This window comes from Berghia stephanieae, chromosome 5 (assembly GCF_034508935.2).
Source record: "Berghia stephanieae isolate SIO BIC M18660-M18661 chromosome 5, UCSD_Bste_1.3, whole genome shotgun sequence".
Lineage (NCBI taxonomy): Eukaryota > Metazoa > Mollusca > Gastropoda > Nudibranchia > Aeolidiidae > Berghia > Berghia stephanieae.
In genome coordinates, this window is record NC_088364.1 from 35,277,005 (window position 1) to 35,297,004 (window position 20,000).

Sequence of the window (20,000 nt, forward strand, 5' to 3'; positions counted from 1 at the left end):
TTAAATCGATCGATATTTGAAGGACGAGTTTTCTGCTAACATTTTTAATAGTGGTTTTCCAGAATACGTTAGTTAACTGGCTAATATAAATGACAAATTTTAATGTGAGGGGATGATAATATAAATCCGTTTATGGCATTACACAACAATCATGGATATTCCCGCATCCTATTCTACATCCTTCTTACTCCTACTGCCCCCATCTTAACAACTCTTTAATTGAGTGGAACCAGGTCTGGAGCAAAGAGGATTAAATAGCCATAAGCAGAACAGACCAGTGACCGCCACCCAATCTCACTGACCTCTCCTGATCAATACCCTATACCGCCGGACATCTAAGGACCAATAAATGACAGGGACTTTTCATGGATTGATTTATAAATCCTTATTACTAAAACGGAGTCGAGGATTAGACGTGTCTGATCCTTACACTTATGACAAGCATCACTTCTTTTGGATGAGTTTGTACTCTCCCCTTTTCCGTGTACAAACGTGCTATGACTAGTTTTCACCGTTTTGATTAGAAAATGTTTATTTCATGTTATAATATCCGTAGATGAAAATGGCACCCATACATTTCTTTTAACTGGGACTCACGTGGTAAAAGTAAATAGAAGGAATGAAATCAACGCTACACATTTTGTTTTTGTTTTAGACAACCGTTTTGGTTTTTACTAAATAATATATCAATCATACTATAAACGTTCAAGGTTGCACGTGTTTTGTGTATTGGTATGTAGCTATATCGGGCTGGCGGATGTATCCGGGATACATCACGGAACAGATTTAGAGCCATTGCTTTTACTTATTTAAATTAGCGATATTTATAAATACCGAATTCATCATCTTTTTATCGTCCTCTATGTCTGTAATTCCAACACTTTGAAGATTACACAGACTTTTGCATTGTTTTTTCACAGATGTTAGACTTTCCCATGCTTAAAAGGGGACAGTATGAATGTATACAAATAAGCACCAGTCTTGACTGGGGCCGTTAAATTTGATGGCTTCCTTATATCTTTTTTAAAATATCACTGAGAGGTAATTTCACTTGGGAGTTTAGGCCTTTGCTAAAACATATTGTCACTTTGTCGCGCTATCTTTCTGAGTAAAGATTTTAATCTAAAACAGTTTGGTAGTAGTTTTTTTTCTTTGTTGTTTTGAATAATAACTCTAACTGCCATGCTTTGTATTCGTTCAATCTTTTTCACGTGTTGAGAGGTTACCAGACATAGCTGTGTTATATTCTAGTGTAGCCCTAATGAAGGCATTGTAGCATTTCAATTTCTTTTTTGCTGTCGTGAACGTTTCTTTTCAGGAGGCCTAAAAGTAGAATGTGCTGTTTTGAATATGTTTCTCATACGGTTCTTCCAATATAGTTTATTAAATATTGCTACTCCTTAATATGTTGCCCTTCTCACTTCTTCTTATGTGGTGTTATGTACTTTATGTGTTGAATATACGATTTTCATTTTTCCTGGAGATTTTAGAACCTGGCACATCTGAGGGTGGAATTCCATGCTTGTTTCTTTAACCCAGCAGTGTGAGTTATCTAGATCGGTGTGAAGAATTTCTGCCTTTTTTTTGTTGTTGTTGTTGTTGTTTTTTTGTGTCCGATATGTAAGGCTGTCATCGCAAACAAATTGGGTTTCTCGTATGATTCTTTCTGCCACATCGTTAATGTAAATTAAGAATAGGGATGAAGCTAAGAATATTGGCAGATGAAAGTTTCTTGTAAATATAGACAAATAAAAATTGAAAGTGGCAGAGAGAGCAAAATTTTGCACAAATGACTGGATACTTTGTATTAATTGGCAAAGAGATGGAAAACAGAATTTTATTCTAATAAATGCCAGATTTTGAAAATTACAAACCGAATTACACCAGTCTTGAAAAAAATCATAATATAAAGTAAATGTGTGCTGATTTGGCAAAACCGTCGATTTGGCAGGAACGAGTTTTGAGATATGAGTGGATTACGTGAAAAATCATTATCTATACGATTTTCTTTTTTTCACTTCATCGCTTTTATCATCCATTCTCACGAAAGGATTTTACAATTTGAAGCTTATATATAATTTATTTTTTCCGAACTCTATCAAAGAGAACTATTTCAAAATTAACCTAAAATCGGCCTCTAAGGTAGAGGTTTTCAATTCAGAGCTGAGAACCGAAATTCTTACCAAACCTCAACATAATATTACATTTCATTATTTTTGTCAATTTTCGCTCTTTAACGTGCGAGTGGTGTGCATGTAAAGAAGCTACCATTGAGTCTGTATAACGACTGATCGTTATAAAAACGAATAACGCGATAATTAATAAAATAACATTCCATTCACTGTCCTGTGTGAAATATTGTTCCATCAATAAAATCATGTGACTAGCGCATTTTTCTTTCAATAATATATATAATTAAGATGATAAAATGAATTAAACCGCATACCAGTCAGCCCATACTCATTCTCCATGAATAGTTGACATGTTGTAGGAGAGTAATTAAGATATTTTTGATCGGAGTTAGTAGCCAGTTTTCGATAATAAAAAAGATAAAGAGAGAGGTAGAAATGGAAAGAAAGAGAGAGGGAGCGAGAATGTGAGAAAGGGGGGCACAGAGAGATACACAGATAGAGAGAAATAGAGAGAGATACACACAGAGAGAGAGAGAGAGAGGGGGAGAGAGAGAGAGAGAGAGAGAGAGAGAGAGAGAGAGAGACGCCAGCAATGTTGTGGTTATTTTTTTCTTATTAGCCGACAGATTGGCGAAGAAAGAGCTCAGCATTGTCAGTTGTTTGTCACCTTGGGAGTCTTTCCGTTTTCTTTCCCTTCTCTCTTTTTTAAAATTTAGACTCCTCTTTTTTGTTTTCTTTTTTTTATCTAAGCTTGCGTATTTCGTGTTGTTTTATTTTTGTTCTTATATTATTTGGTTCTATTTCACATTTCCCTTTTTTTGGAAGTGGGTTGTCTCCAAAATATTCATACTGGCTGGGGTAATCTATTTTTCACACACAAAGAGAGACCTTTACAAAATTGAAAAGAGTTATAGATAATACTAAGGTCCGCGTATAAAAATATGTTTCTCACGTAAGTATCAAATAAACCATTTATATTTGATATAAACTCTATTCTAGTTTATTGTTATGATTAGACCAAAACTCCTCATGTGCATGTGATACTCTAGTGATTTGCGATACGTCATACGTGATACCAAATTCAATTCAAGTTCAAAAGTTTATTGTAGGCAATTGTCAATATAAAGCGTACATTAATTTGAATTTATGATAAATGAATTAAAATAATGAAATCAATAATAATCCAAAGCAAACCAAAAGAAAAATAGATAATTATAAATCAGTGATTAAATAAGTAAATAGGTTTTAAAATAAATATATAAATCAAATGCATGTCTATAACTCTCAAATATCGTAATGTTATAGTGCGTTTTCAATTTCACGCATTTTGGAAAAAGGTCATAATTTCGAACTCAAGAGTAAAGCCATAATTGTTACAAAGGTGATAAATTAATTTTAAAGAATAGCACAGGAATTGACTCAATAGGTCAACGCGCCATATTGACAATTATCCTTTACTTCACAATGTGTCTGTCTAAGCGTAAAGAGGTCGAGATGACCTGATGGCACGATATTGATTTGGAGACAGCCAAAAAGTCTTGCACTCAAAATCCGTTCCTTTCAGATTCCGCTGTACATTCTTTTCCTCTAATTAGAAGTCTAGCTAAAAGTTGTGTGCACGGAATTTTGTCTTGCATAGAAATTACTCTTCATGAATTTTGATAATCTTCATTTCGTGTGACAAAACTTGAGGGTGCCTTCACGTCATGAAAGTTATACTCGCCCAATTCTCTTAATTCGTATAAAATAAAACAATGTAATGGACCCCGAATCATATCTTTATTTATATTATCCATGCAGAAACAGTAATACCATACAACAAAAGAGCGAAATCAATCATATCTTGAACAAAACTTCTCTTCTGTCTCATTGTTAACCCTCTCCTTACCAACCATAGAAAAATCGTCACATTCGTTACGATACAACCAAAAATTTTATCATTCTGATTTCTTTTGTACATCACAAAATTTAAAGAAAATTAGTTGTTATAGCTACGTATAAAAAATTGACACTGTATTATATAGCTCATTTTGCTGAATAATATTGTGTATTAAATGTAATCGTTGGTCTTCTGTTTGATTAAGAAAATTCTATTTTTGTGTTGGGTGGGCGTGACGTTTTTGCGGAAACCCTGAAAATGGGTGGCAAGGGCAGAGTTAGAACAAAAAGGAGATGGACTAAGGGTTAAGTGATGCATATTAACGCCGTTAGCTGAATTTAGTTCCATTCGGGCGATAGACGATGCATTGAATTTTCATTCAATTTTCAGTCAAAGGGTGGTCCTTACGAGCCTCTTAGAAAGCTTACCTACTAAATAGGGTTTTTAATGTCAAGATTGAGATCTTTGTAGTTTACCTATTGTCAACGGATGTCCTTTATCTTCAGTCAAGAGTTCCCTGGCTAAATTTTAAGAGGATCCCATTTAATGTCTGGGAATCCGTGAGGAAATAACTGTTATAGTATGTATAGTTACTCAATAGAGCTGTATTAAATCGTGGAGGAGAAAATCGGAGGGAATCAGAAATGGCTATGATGATGTCGATGATGACGATGATGAGGAGGAGGAGGAGGAGGAGGAGGAGGATGATGATGATGATGATGATGATGATGATGATGATGATGATGATGATGTTGATCACCTTCGCATTTATTGTGAATTGTGTACCATTTATATTAGTGAATAGTTTTATTTGTTTAATAACTTATTTAAAAGATAATAAAGAATGTTGTTTTGACAAACAAATTATATGAACCATTACCATCACAGGTATGTGATATTTCCAACCGGGTTAAATGTGAGTGACAAGGGTGATATCAGGAAGAATTATTGAAGCTGTGACATATTGTTAAATGAAGGAAATAATTGAGAGATTAGGGAGGATATCATGAAGAATTATTGAGGATGTAGCATGTTTTTAAATGACGGAAATAATTGAGAAATTGGGGTTGATATCATGAAGAATTAATGAGGCTGTAACATTTTGTTAAGTGACGGAAATAATTGAGAAATTAGGGAGCAGGAACCAGAGGAAGATAACGATATGTAACATGTTGTTAAATGACGGAAATAATTGAGAAATTAGGCACCAGGCACCAGAGGAAGATAAAGATATGATTAAATGTGTATGAAAAGATGCCAAACAAAGCAAGAAAGAAAAATACAAGAGAAAAAAAAAGCACCCCAAAAATCAGCCCGACTGGGGATCGAACTCAGACCTCTTGATTATCGGTCAAACGTGCTACCACAGAGGTTCCCGATAGTTGTAGCTATTTCAATATTCGTTTCAATTTTCCGATATCTATTATATAATATCTTTCAAGCATTCTTTGCTTTGTTGTATTAGCGACATAAAATACCGTCATCATCATCATCATCAGCATCATCATCATCATCATCATCATCATCATCATCGTCATCGTCATTTTCATGAATATTTCGCATTTTATGGATTGTCTCTATAAGATTCTTGTCAATTCTCAAATGTCAAGCTCAAGGCAGACACCGTTGTGGCTCCGTTGATTGTCTAGACCTACGTGTAGATAATTTCAGGTCTGATAACCGAACGCGTTTACGGGTTTGATTTAACATTGTTGTAATGGACATTATTTTGGGTCAGTTTGAGAGTATTTCCATAACAAAGAATGAGACCATAATAATTTGGGTTACCAGATCTGTAAATATGTACTCGTCGTCTAGAATCTATTTGGCTGACTTATGCCATTAAACACGGAACAAATAGAAACCTCATAAGATGCAAGGGAAACTCGTGGTCGAATGTAAATTTATTTAAAACACTTTTTCAATTTTTATTTTCTTTAAAATATGTTAAAGCAAGTCTTGACAAAACATTTCTATGCAGAGAAACATTTTGTTGCAGGGATTTAAAGTCATTCTTAAAAGTCAACATTCTGATTATATCTAGAAGGAATGGTTGTGACCTTTTACAGCTTGAATAGCCATCCTAGTTAATACCGCGATTAATATGTAGCAAAAATAAAAATGTTTGTAAGCATTCGACTGAAACTAGTATTATATCGGAAAATAATTTTAAAGTTAAAATGAGTAGAAATGCTGGGTTTTAGTTTTTGTAACGCTACCTCAGTTGGCTTTGGGTAAGGCGCTTTACACACATTACCCATCTCGACTTAGGTGTGAATGAGTACCCTACTATAGGTAGCGTCGGATAGTGTAAGACTGTTATACCAAAACGACTCATCGACTACTAATGTATCAATTGGAAATATGGTTCCATATGGATGACTGCGTGTTGGGAGGAATAAATGAAACATTATAATCGCATTAAGCATGGTAAATCCGTGAAAATTCCCTATACAAATGTTCATATTGTTATTTCTATTTTTCTTCCCAATATAACCGAAAGGTAATCGAGAGGACATCATGAGGCACTTTACTGCCGCTGATTCTAGTGAAGTAAAGTGTAAAAAGTTGTCATTATCCCTTCCGTCACTGACTAAGCTTATTGTCGCTTCCCTTATGTTTGTTACAAGAATACGCTCCAACAGTCGTAACGTCATTTCCCTCGTAATGACGCATGGTAACTTAGTAACTGGCTCTAAACAATCGGAACAATGGCGGACGCCCTTATGAAGTATTTCTCCGACGAGCATAAAAGTGTATTCAGAGGGAAAAAAACATAAATCTGATCATGTTTTGACTTTTACACATTCTGATCACAAGATATATAAAAAGTTCTAGCCAGCATGAAGAATAAAAGGTACCGATTTTCTTTGTTTAGAACCACGATGGCCGCCGTTGCTGGGCGACGTGACATCAGACTATTGAATCCAATTGACACCTTACTTTTGTGGCACACAGTGACAAACTAGGGAGCAGCCACTGGTGTAAAGATCTGAATAAGTGTGTATGTAACTGTACCAGACAAAGCAAGAAAAAAAAAATACAAGAGAAAACATCCAAAAAAATCAGCCTGTTTTGACTGGGAATCGAACCTCAGTGCGGCTATTGGTCTTGTGGTATGACAATCGTTTTCGGATCGGAAGGTCCTGGGTTCGAGACTCGCTCGGCACATAGTTAGGTCTTTGGAGAAGGCTTTTTACTCACATTCTCTCACCGTATTCAGGTGTAAAATGAGGACCTGGCCGTTAACAGCATTGTCTCTGTCCGAAAAAAATTGTAATATCGCCTAACAGGCGTCATATCACGTCCTAAATGTTAAATGTTGCTGTTGGCCATGGAACCCTTTGTAAAGCACTCTGAGCACTTTAGTGGATATTACGTAATATAAAAGATCAATTTTTAAAAAACTTAATCATATCTGCTGTTCGATCAAAGGGCGAGGCAGGCTGATTTTTTTGGGGGGATGATTCATTTCTTGTATTTTTTCCTCCTTGCTTTGTCTGATACTGTTTCATACACACTTATTTAGATTGTTGTCGTAGACAATCTCGTCATTATATTATAATAATATAAATTTACGTTATCTACTTATCACCTCGACAAAGGAGAGCATCGATTTGTCACGTATTTCCCTGTAGGCAAATTGTTTCGTTAATCTGATAACGTTTGTACACACGGCTATCGACAATTAATTTACGCTCGGTAAACAAGAAAATTATTTTAGGCGCCTTCAAAAAAGAAGTGTGACTCGCAAGATTGCCACATCAAGCAAACAAGCAGTGGTTTCATCTCAACCAACTCAGTTAAAGTGACAGACACTGGCGTTTAAATAAAGCAGAGATGCTCACTAGAACGTTACTTCGCCTTTAGATAAGGCTTATATTTTTTTTATTTTTTTGTAATTCCTTCTGTCCTTTTTTAAAATTCCCTTTATGCATCCCATAGGGGAAATAATTTGTCTTTCGGGTCTATCCCAAGGAAATACTTAAATAATTCAGGAGTCAGCCGCGGTAGAGGGCCGCAAACTGAGCTAAGGCGAGATGACGTGCTCAATCAAGGCCACACAGCATAGTGAGTATTCGAGCTTGGTACCTTTCGGGTACGAAGCAAAGACCGTACCGCTGAGGCACTACGTTCCTAGGCCCTTCATTCCGGCTGGAGCATAGATCATCGACGAATCCCCACAACCTTGTCCGGCTTTATGCCATATTCACGCTGCCCCATAAAAAAGGAGGTGGCAACCCAAAAAAAAAAAAAGAATAAGGCCTTTACTCTTGAAAGTAATCTTTCAATACTTATTCTCCAATGATGAATAAATAAAAGAGCCATCTGACAGGGAGGAAATATTTGCTCTTCTACAATGAGGAATGAAGACGTATAAATGTGTGTTTCCTTTCATTTCTATTGCATTTTATTTCACAAAGTCAAAATCTGAATTTAGAATTGAATTTCTCGTTAAATTCTTGTGTGGTTTGTAACAAATATCGCATGTTTATAAGTTTGTATTGCGATGTGTGTGTTGGGGGTGTGTGTGGATGGGTGGGGGTGTGCATTGGTATGAGTCTATCACAAGCAATGTGTCGGAGGGTCAAGAGTCACATCATACTTATTTGAAACTAAAGATTGAAGCTGCCCGTCTTTAAAACAATTCAGATGTTAGTGCTGCTGGCATGAAAAAGGTTTGACGATATGTATAAATATAGAATTAAAAACTGGATCATCCAAGGAAATGTTCACGAAAATTAAAATATAAAAAGTAAAAAATGAAGAATGGCTAAGAAAAATTGTATAAAAGGAGGCTCAAAAGATAGAAAGAAGCTGACGTCACTCAGGTCTTTGCCATCCCTTTTTATGAGTATTTCTAACTAAACTTTACCAGACTATAATCGTTACACATGGTTTTGTGTGTTGGTCCAAATATTTCCGGATGGCAATGTTACGAGTTTCTGAGCCAATCACACAGCATTCAGCCTATATGAATATGGGGTTAAGGACATTTGGAAGGCATCGTAGCAAAGTGAAAATATGAGCTCGGGTTTTATTCAACTATAATGTAAGATCTTTTTTTTTTTATTTTTTTTTTATTTTTTTTTTAGCCACATCATTCTCTTCCACACCTATTGCCACAAGGTCCTGGATAAGTTTCTGATGACTAACAGAATCAAATGCCTTTGAGTAGTCGATAAAACAGGCATATATGTCTTTTTGGACCTCTAAGTATTTTTCTGACAGGATTTTTAAGTCGAAAATTGCCTCCCAGGACCTTGTGGAAATAGGTGTGGAAGAGAATGATGTGGCTCTAATAGCTAATCTGTACTGGCAGCAAAAGGCTCAGATAAAAGTGCAGGCAGATACAACAGATGCAATTGAAATCAAGAAAGGAGTGCGCCAGGGATGTGTTATGTCTCCTTGCTTGTTTAATTTATACACAGAGTCTATTTTTCGGCAAGTAGAAACAGCACAAGGGTTGAAGGTTGGTGGCCACAACATCAACAATCTACGTTACGCTGACGATACTGTCCTGTTGGCGGAAAGTAAGGAAGACCTACAGAAGCTACTTTCAAAAGTGAACGAAGAGAGTAAAGAAAAGGGGCTGTTCATGAATGCGAAGAAGACAAAAACAATGGTGATAACAAAAAAGAAAGAGCCCATAGAAATAGATATAGAAATAGAAGAGTGTCCAGTGGAACAAGTAAAGGAGTTCACGTACTTGGGGCAGTTGGTAACATCCGATGCAAAGTCTGACAAAGAGATCAGGAGACGAATAATGCTGGCCAAAAATGCGTTCATGAAACTAAAGCCAATCCTCAACAACACAAATATCTCCATCAGAACACGAATGAGATGCACCAAATGCTATGTGTGGTCCATTTTCTTTTATGGTTGTGAAACGTGGACACTAACCGCACAGACAGAACAACGTATTGAAGCTTTTGAGATGTGGACGTACAGGAGAATACTGAAAATACCTTGGACAGCAAGAAAAACAAACATCGAAGTCCTCGACCTAATGGGCCAAAAACAAAAAGAACTTCTTTTGACTGTGAAGCACAAAAAGCTGTCATATTTAGGACATATGCGAAGACATGATAGTCTCGAAAAAAGGATAATGGAGGGAAGAATTGAAGGAAGAGAGGCAGAGGAAGACAAAGGAAATCCTGGACAGATGGCATCAAGGAAGCTACAGGACGGCGCATGGCAGACTGTAACGAGGCTGCAATGGACCGTGAAGGATGGAAGGCCATGACATCCGACCTCTGGAAAGAGATGGAACCCGGGTAAGTAAGGTAAGGTAAGTAATGTAAGATCAATTATTTGTAGAAAACTAAACATATTAGACGAATCATACTATCAAAAGAAACTCCAATTTAAATTAAAAGGTTTAATACCTTTTATGATGCATTGCCAATAAAAAACATGAGCGTTATGAGTAAATTACTTAATGAGATGAAAAAATAAAAATATTAAGATCTATTGACAGGAAAAGTACAGAAAATAATTGAGTATTAAACGGACTTGGAATAGCTTGCGCTAATCACCACACACCTTATCCCTGGGGACATTTGGAATATACAGAAAGGAAAAAGTAGGAGAGATCCCAGGCACCAGAGAGGAGAGATTTAGTAGGAAAAATAATGAACATCGTGAACCTCTGAAAAGAATTCGAGAGGGTCACTTATGGTTCGCAGGGTGTAAAAAGATTTGTCGATGGTTTATTCTCACCATTTGCCAATGACTTTTAGGAATATAAAATGTTGTTTGGGATTTCGAATGCGTTCCCAGCTGTGTTACGACCTTGGGAGAGCCAGGGTAGGAACGCGTTCGAAATTTTAAACAAAAAAAAATTCAAGAATTCTTTTATCATACTTTACTAATCATCGCACACATGTTATTTTTGTTGATCATTTTAGTTTGTCTTTTTGCTGATCTGCTTTATTTGTCATAATAGAGACAAGGCGATTTGGCCTTAAGAATAATGACTAGCGAGGTCAGGGTATCATTGTGCTTTAAAATGTGTATTTACTCAAACTTAATGAATGCAAATAAGAATATTTTCCGAACTACTTTTAACAAAGCGTAATTAGTTTATTATTATAATGTTACAGTAACATATAATTTCTCAACAACTAAAAAGTTATGACAAAGAAGCTGCTTAAAGGGCTGGTCGTGGCTTGATGCATGTTTCATCGGACAATGATGGGTGGTCTGGTCTGCCATCACTATTTAGCGTTGATGGTGTTTTTGTGGTGATTATGTGTGAAATTAATGAGTACATGTCGCCTATTAAACCAATCATGCCATTTTTTAACGCTGCACGTCAAGAAGACCTGTCTTCAATAGAATGATAGGACCATTATGATATATTACCAAGATAAAGAAAGAAAGTAAAAATAAATTATGGATTAGTACGTCGACAAATGTTACAATAACTTGCTGGTGTTTCACGTCCATGATGTCAAACATGGGGTAGAGCGTAGGTAATACTTGTAATCAAAATTCGTGATTTGTCAAATATAAACTGACTATGGATTGGTCCCCTTGGTCATTTAGCTTCCACCTCCTCACCGCCCTCCGCAGAACTGCTTCCGGTTACTTTCAATATAAAAAAGACACGTAACAAGAAGAGATGCTTCTAAACGTTTATAGGAATTCGACAAAAACAAAACAATTTCTTTGATTAGAAAATCTTGCGCACACAAGGACAAACTGTTCGTGCGCACTCTCACAAACACGCATACGTCAATCACTTTGACAGTATTGAATGTTGTGTTAAAGTCATTTTATGTTTGGTCAGTTCCATCATTTTTATTGCGATTACCTACCTGTCTTCCTTCAGCAGTCTGGGATTTTTAGAACATTTCAATGCTCTTATCGATTATGCAATTCTATTTCAATAAAGCCTCTATCCTCCCTTATTGTGGTTGGTATTTTCGTAACTCAAAGACAATAATTAGTTGAAAAAAGAAAAACAAAGATGCTGATCTGACTATCTGACTGGCTCCAGGTCTCTATCTTGTTATAATGGCAAAAAAACGGGATAGTGGCAAACACAGGCGCTGACGTTTTGTTCTTGGGTAAGGCTTTTATACACTGTTACAGGAAACCTAACAGTTGACTTGTACTGTTTGAAATGATAATGTAACTTCATCTGTCTGTTGGAAGGCGACGTTTTTTGTGTGTGTCTCGGTCAATATTTTGACTAAGACACAACGTGGCAGGTCTGCTCCATTGCTTTAACTGTTATATCTGACACCAACAATTCCAGTATTTATTTCTTTTAGAGAATCCCTAGGCAGAACTGAAGCGAGAAAGGACTGGATTTTAATTTTTTATACACCCTGCTGAGTGACGTCACCGTCCTTTGCTTTCTCTCGATGTTTTGCTGGAGATTCGACAGGTTTGTTTGTTTTATTTCATACCCGACCATCACCGAATCAATTATCGGTCTGGGATTTTTTGAAACCATTCAACTCATTCCATCGATTTTGCCACTCTATTTCACTTTGACTAAAAGCTGTCTCCTTTCCATCGCCGAGTCGGTATGCTCGAAGTAGTCTCAAACCGATAGAAGAAAATTCTTGAGGTGAAACATCGCTTTTAAATTAAGAGGGTGGTCCATGACAGAGAAAGCAATACATTGTCTTGTAGCAAATTCAGTAAAAGTGGGGTGTGGACGATGACCGGCCGTATATTACAAATTAAAAAAAATAGCCGTAATATTGTCTGCTTGAGGTAAATAGGAAAAATTGTGGATCCATCTTTGACCATGGCGAATCAGGGGTAAATGTGTTCCTGTTCTGATGTATCTATCGTTCACTGTTTTCATGGAATTCAAGGATTGATGTTAGGTTATACAATGATTCTTAAAGGCAGCATTGAGTTATGCTTTATTATCAATTGCTGGTTAGCCACCCGTCGTATTTTTTGGTCCAGTGGGGAAACACGTTTCCCTCAGGAATTTTTCAACCAATTGGATTGCGAGCTCTCCCTTTTAAAATAGTAAACCCACGATGAACATGATGGAATACTCTTTTAAAAGTTATCTATGGGGCTCCTTGGATACGGCCAAATTGTTGTATTGTTGCTGCTGCTTTTTATTCTCCGTCCAAAATAAACATACAATTTGCTAAATAGCAAAAACAAAATTATAAAATAAAAACTTGAACATGTATAAAGCATAATATCCACTAAAGGTGCTCAAAGCGCTTTTAAAAAAAGGTCCCTAGCTAACATCAACATTTACATGTAGGACGCGACATGGCGCGAGTTAAGCGATATAATTCTGTTAACGGCTAGGTACTCATTTACACCTGGGTACGTTGATAGAATGGGAGTAAAGAGACTTTTCCGATGTCTCAACTATGCGCCACTCAGAGTGGAACTCGAACCCAGGACCTTCCGATCCAGCGAGTGTCATATCACTATACAACATAGATAACAAAACATGTTATGTGTCTCTTTCGGCTATGTTGTATAGCAGGAAGAAATAATTCTTTTGAACGATATATTGCACTCTGCATTAGTTGCACTCTTTGGCAGCCTCTTCCATAATCTGGATTCTCTCGGAGATAAGAAATTGAGATGGGCATCTGTTCCAGCTGGTAAATTGGACAAGTTATTTAATGGACCCCTTATTGTTGTTGTTGGTTTTGCGATTTGGTTGTGGATTCCCATAATTTTTTTATCTGTCTTGAGCCTTTTAAATGATAGGATGAAACTGCTATTGCCCTTTTCACTCTATATGAACAGATATACATCCTTGCCCCAAAGAACGGCTTAATTCACTCCCAGCTATAAAAAAGATTACGATAAATTTTAGGCAATTAAATGTATAATCATCGTCAGCCTGATTATTTTACCTTATGCAAACAGTTACTGTCGTGAGTTTAGAATATCGCTTTTGTGCTAAAATAAACAATGAAGTTTATGAAATATGAAACCGTTGACAATATTCGTGACATTATATCATCTCCAACTCTACGAATAATAAAACACTAAGACCCTGTAGAAATCATACATTAGATAGATCTAGTGTCTAACATTTTTAAGGCATTGACAAACAACCTTCTGGAAATATAATAACAGAAAATGAAGTGAGTAGAAAAGTGTCAGAAGACAAAAGAGAATAAACATTCTGTGAGAGGGAAGCAATGCAGTCGACGCTAGGCGGGCTGAGATTCGACGCCATCCACAACTCCAAAAAAAATTGGTTTCAAACGAAGTGTCTATCCTGAGTCCCTCTACGGACTTCTTGAGGTCAAGGTTTCAAGACACACAACTTTGCGAAGTTTGTTTAAAATCCAGCAGCAGTAATGCTTACCCAGCTCTATTCTCAACATAAACATATAACATAGAGACGATTGAGACATTGAGTAAGCTCCTATATTCAGAAAAGTGAGTGGAGCAGGCAGTTATGTTGATAATAACAAAAAAATGAAGTGAGTAGAAAAGTATCAGAAGATAATAAAGACTAAAATTTTCGCGGCGATGGGGGCTCGAACCCGCGACCTACTGGTACGACAACTCGGCCTAGCCGTGAGAGGGGCGCTATGCAGTCGACGCCATCCATCACTCCAAAAAAAAGTGGGGTCAAGCGTAGTGTCTATCCACTTATAGACCAGTTACGTCTCAATTTCAGCTTTAAAAAATGTGCAAGTACGTAATACCAAAATCACCCAAATCAATGTGTTTACATGACATCCTTATTTACGTGTGTCATATTTACAGTAGTATCTGTAAATAGAAAAACAATATTTTATACTTTACTTTCCAGACACTCCACTTTACAATAAGGCAGAGAAGTCCAGACGTCACACCTTCTACTCTTCCTGTTCCAAACTCATTGGAAGAGAGTATGTAAGTAGGTCTTCCGAGTACTAATAATGACTTGGTTGCGTAAGGAATCAAAAGGTGGCATCACTATTTTAGTAGAGGGTGTATTGGTAGATTCATATGATTACGGGACGTAAAATAGAGAGGGTGTATTATCATTATTGACGACCAGAATATATATTGACGAGAAAATAAGATTCCATCATTCTTCAACCAGGAGATTACACAATTGTGTATTCAGTCCTCCGGAAGAGTGGTTTTCCAATGAGATAGGAACCAGTTTTGCTCTGTTTGTTTTTTGACATCACACCTTTTTTCCCTATTACTTTGCTGTCGAATCTAGTAGGTACAGTTGCGGCTATGTGGTCTTGTGGTATGACACTCCCTTTCGGATCGGAAGGTCCTGGGTTTGAGCCTCGCTCGGCGCATAATTGAGTCCTCTTTGCTCACATTCTCTCACCGTACTCGATACATGAAACAAAAACGTTTCCGGGCCAATATTCTCCTCCCTTCCTCCCTCTCTCTCTCTCTCTCTCTCTCTCTCTCTCTCTCTCTCTCTCTCTCTCTCTCTCTCACTTGTGAAATATAATTTATAATACACTTATAATACCAAATTCCAATAATTTGGCGTCTTTAATTCATTTGTTAGGGTGAAAAAGTGGATTGTGAAATGTTGAATTTGGTAAGGTGGGGGGGGGGGGGGATTTTTTCAAATCATATAATATCGCACGATAGAAATTTATTCTATATTCCACAAAATATACAAACTTTTCACCATTTACTTTACAAGACGAGGTGATTATTCTATTAAATCAAGACAGCAACATAAGACAATAAAGATTTATTTCCACTTATGCATTTAGCCATAAGTGATACCTGGAGAAGTTTGACATTTATCAGACCAAGTAGCATCTAAGATGTGATCCAAAAATTAAGTTGGAAACCATGTAGCAGAACAGTAACACGATAATTATATAAGAAATTATGGACAAGAGATGGGTTGGGGTAGAGGAGGGTAAGCAAGGAAACCAGATGTTCGCTTTATGAATAAGTAATGAATTTATCACGGGAACCAGTGTTCGACTTCCATTTGCAGGTAATCCAATCCATTTATTGTATTTGGGCATAGTTCTTTCAGTCATAATAAGGAACAAAGGTGTGGTATCAAAATACTGGCTCCAATCTCGTTGGAAGTGTAAACCAGTCTGTCTTCCGGAGGACTGGGTATACAATGTGTAATAACTGATATTCTGGTTTCAGAGTGATGGCATCTTATTTTCTCAGGTGTGACTTCTCTGTCCTATTTGTGAATGAAATTAAGATTGGCGCCAGTAGTTTTATAAAGAATATTAACTTGAATTTCTAAAAAAAGGTCTCAAACACACTTTGTTTATTTTGTTATGAGATCACTGTTGTAGTGAAATACTCTCATGATGAAATTGTCCATTGATTAAAATGATGTTATTTCAAGCCCATAATTGCGATCGGTTATTATAACAATAATAAATAGATTGTAAATTCCCTTTATTCATTTATTATTTATTATTAGACCTGAAAATAGATGCATCTAGATTGAAATATATTGAAAGTTTTCATTACACCATTTGGAAGAAATTATATAATCTTGTGCGACTATGTAGTCTTGTAGTAAGTCACTCGCTTTCGGATCGGAATGTCCTGGGTTCGAGCTTCGCTCGGCCCATAGTCCTTGGAAAAGGCTCTTTCTCACATTCTCTCACCTTACTCGGGTGTAAAATTAGTAGACTACCTGACCGTTAATAGCGTTGTCTCTGTCCGAAAAAAATTGTAATACCGCCCAACAGGCGTCATTAACTTCCTACATGTTAAGTATTGCTGTTAGCGAGTGACACCTTGTAAAGTGACTTGAGCACGTTCAGTACATATTGTACAATACATAAGCTCCAGTTTTTGTGTGTTTTTTTAAAAATATGTGATCTACCACCTCAAATCGGTGTTAGTTATGTCGATATAAGATCCAGCAAAGTAAACGTATATAATATTATAGTCTAATTTATAGACTCGAAAAATATCGTAACGTTACATGCAAAATAATGATGTTAGAGTGCTGGATCGAAAAGAACAGGATCTTATTTTTAGACTCAGGACTATCGACCGAAACATCAAACCTAATAATATTATAATATCATGTACTCACAATTTGGCTGTAGAGATACCGGCATGTGTGCTTTTGTCAAGATAACAATAATACTGTGCCTATGTACTCCCCAGGAAGTACCTGCTTTATAGTATGGATAAAAACAGATGGTGGCCTTGATAAACAGAGACATCACCAAAAGAAATACCCAAAAAACTCTTTGGCCGATGCTCTCCGGAGGACCGTGCAATTCGTTATCAGCACCGGAATCCTGCTTTAGGGAAACGTAACAAAAAGAAGAAGAGGAAGGAGAAGACTTGGGTTAAGTGAATGTGATGTATTGAGACAAAAAGACATGTTTTCTTTAATTGACATCAACAAAAACTTTCAATGTCTGAGAATTACAGGAAATGAAGTGAGTAGAAAGATACCAGAAGACAATAGAGAATAAAAACTTCGCGGCGCTGGGGGCTCGAACCCACGACCCTTCTGTTACGACAACTCCACCTGGCCGCGAGAGGGCGCTATACAATCGTTACCAACCAGCACTCAAAAAGAAATGGTTTCGAACGATGTTTGATCATCTTTTTATTTTTTTTTATATATTTTTTTTGTTATTTTTTTTGTTGTTTTTGTATGTTTGTTTGTTTTGTCTTTTTTGTGGGGGTGGGGGTTGGAGCCATATTTGCTGCTAGCTTTGTAAAAGTACAAGCAAACTAAAAAAAAAAAAAAAACCACACAGGAAAATTGTGATTTTTCTTTTGTTAAATTGATTGACTTGGGCCTTTCAAGTTGTCGTTTTTAAATTTTGTTTTAGTGGGTGCTTTGTTTATTATTTATTGCATGAGAATTTTGTTGTTTTGTTTTTTGTGTTTCTTGTTTTGTTGTGGGGTTTTTTCTTTTTGTTTTTTTTCCTTTTTTTTTTCTTTTTTTCCTTTTTTTCTTTTTTTCTTTTTTTTCGGGGTTTTTTTTTTCTTGTTTTGTTTTTGTTTTTTGTTAATTCTGATTTTCTTCATTTTTCATTGGAATGTACTCTGTTTTTATATTATTGTTTCCTTTTGTCAATTTTGAATGTTCTGAGTTTTTTAGTAATTCACTCATCTTTACAATAAAAAATGACGTTGAAGAGGATGACACATGATGATTATGAAGAAGACAACGACATCGATGATGATGATGATGATGATGATGATGATGATGATGATGATGATGATGATGATGATGATGTTGATGACGACAACGACGACGACAACGATGGCGACTACGATGACAACAAATTAGGGTTATAGACTGATTTTTTATTTTAGGCATGACATTTCATATGTACATAAGCGAGCAATTGTCGTAATTACCTCTTTGATCATCCTATCTAATTCAGCTTTTTATATATGATTATGACCAAATTATTTGTATCAAAGTACCCGCTTATGTAAAATGAGCAGATATTTTATCTTCAAGGTAAAAATTCTTTAATTGTCTATTATATCAAATTATTCGCTTATCTAAAATGAGCAGATATTTTATCTTCAAGGTAAAAATTCTTTAATTGTCTATTATATCAAATTATCCGCTTATCTAAAATGAGCAGATATTTTATCTTCAAGGTAAAAATTCTTTAATTGTCTATTATATCAGATTATCCGCTTATCTAAATGAGCAGATATTTTATCTTCAAGGTAAAAATTCTTTAATTGTCTATTATATCAAATTATCCGCTTATCTAAAATGAGCAGATATCTTATCTTCAAGGTAAAAATTCTTTAATTGTCTATTACAAAGATGCCCTTCTCATTTGTTTGTTGGGAATTTTGGGTTTGTTTTTTGTTTTGTTTTTTTTGCTTTGTTTTTTTTTTTTTGGTTGGTTTTTTGGGGGGGTTTAGGGTTTTGTTTTTTTTTTGGGGGGGGGGGGTATTGTTTCGGGGTTTTCAGGGCGGGGATTGTTTCCTTTGTTTATTTGTTGTATTTTGTATTGTTATAGTTGTCGTTTACTTTTTTTTTTTTTACTTGTCGTTTGGTTTGTCATATTTGTCATTTTTGGGGGGCTCATTTCTTTAGCTATTTGTTTGTGCTAGTTTCCTTGTTCATTCATTTTCATTTATTAGTGGAGCTCACCGTTCGTTGTACGTTTAAGTTTAGTTGATATATCAATTTAATGCGGACAAGTCAACATTGAATATTTCATCATTTTTGTCATGGCCTTTTCATGATAATTTACATTCTAGAACGTATAGGATAGACCCTAATAGATCAAAGGAACCTAATAGAGTGTTTTAAATGGTGGCGATTATAGACCACAATATACGACTAAATAGCTTTGAAAATATATAGATACTTCGTTTATTTTTATTTGTTTTATGGTACTTTTTGTTTTCTAGTGATGGGATTTTTGGGTTGTTGATTTTGTTGTTTACGTTTATTTGTTATGTTTTATTTGTTTCTTGGCTGTTTTATAATTTATTTGATTAATATCTGGTTTTAAGTGGCAAACTTTTTTATTTTTCAACCAGCCATCATTATTATCATCATCATCGTTATCATCATCATCATCATCATCATTATCATCATCATTATTATCATCATCATTACCATCATCATTGTCATCATCATCATCATCATCATCATCATCATCATCATCATCATTACCATCATCATAATCATTATCATCATCAACATCATCATCAACATAATCCTCATCATTGTTGTCATTATCATCTATTCATCATAACATGATCATCATTAAAAGTAGTCCGTCAGCGTCATGGGGGTAATAGACCTGGAGGTAATCCCAGTTTCTTAAACGTGTAACGGGCTGTAGTAATTGCAAGGTAAATTCCGCCAGATCTAACAGACCCAGTTATCCGATCACCACCGGGTGGACAGAGAGGTCAGAAAAAATATCACCAGAAATGGAACTCGGTCCTTTGCACGTTAAGTGAGTGTTCTACCAATTGGGCAATCAACCCCACCCTCTCGTATGATCATCAAATCATCACAATCATCGCCATCATTATCATCATCATCATCATCATCATCATCATCA

General features: G+C 35.9%; 1 protein-coding gene across 3 annotated transcripts in view; it reads right to left on the minus strand.

Moving 5' to 3' along the window:
* Nucleotides 1-20,000, minus strand: part of LOC144972813 (guanylate cyclase 32E-like) — a 221,810-nt gene that overhangs the window by 97,602 nt on the left and 104,208 nt on the right. The gene's annotated exons all lie outside the window — the stretch shown is intronic.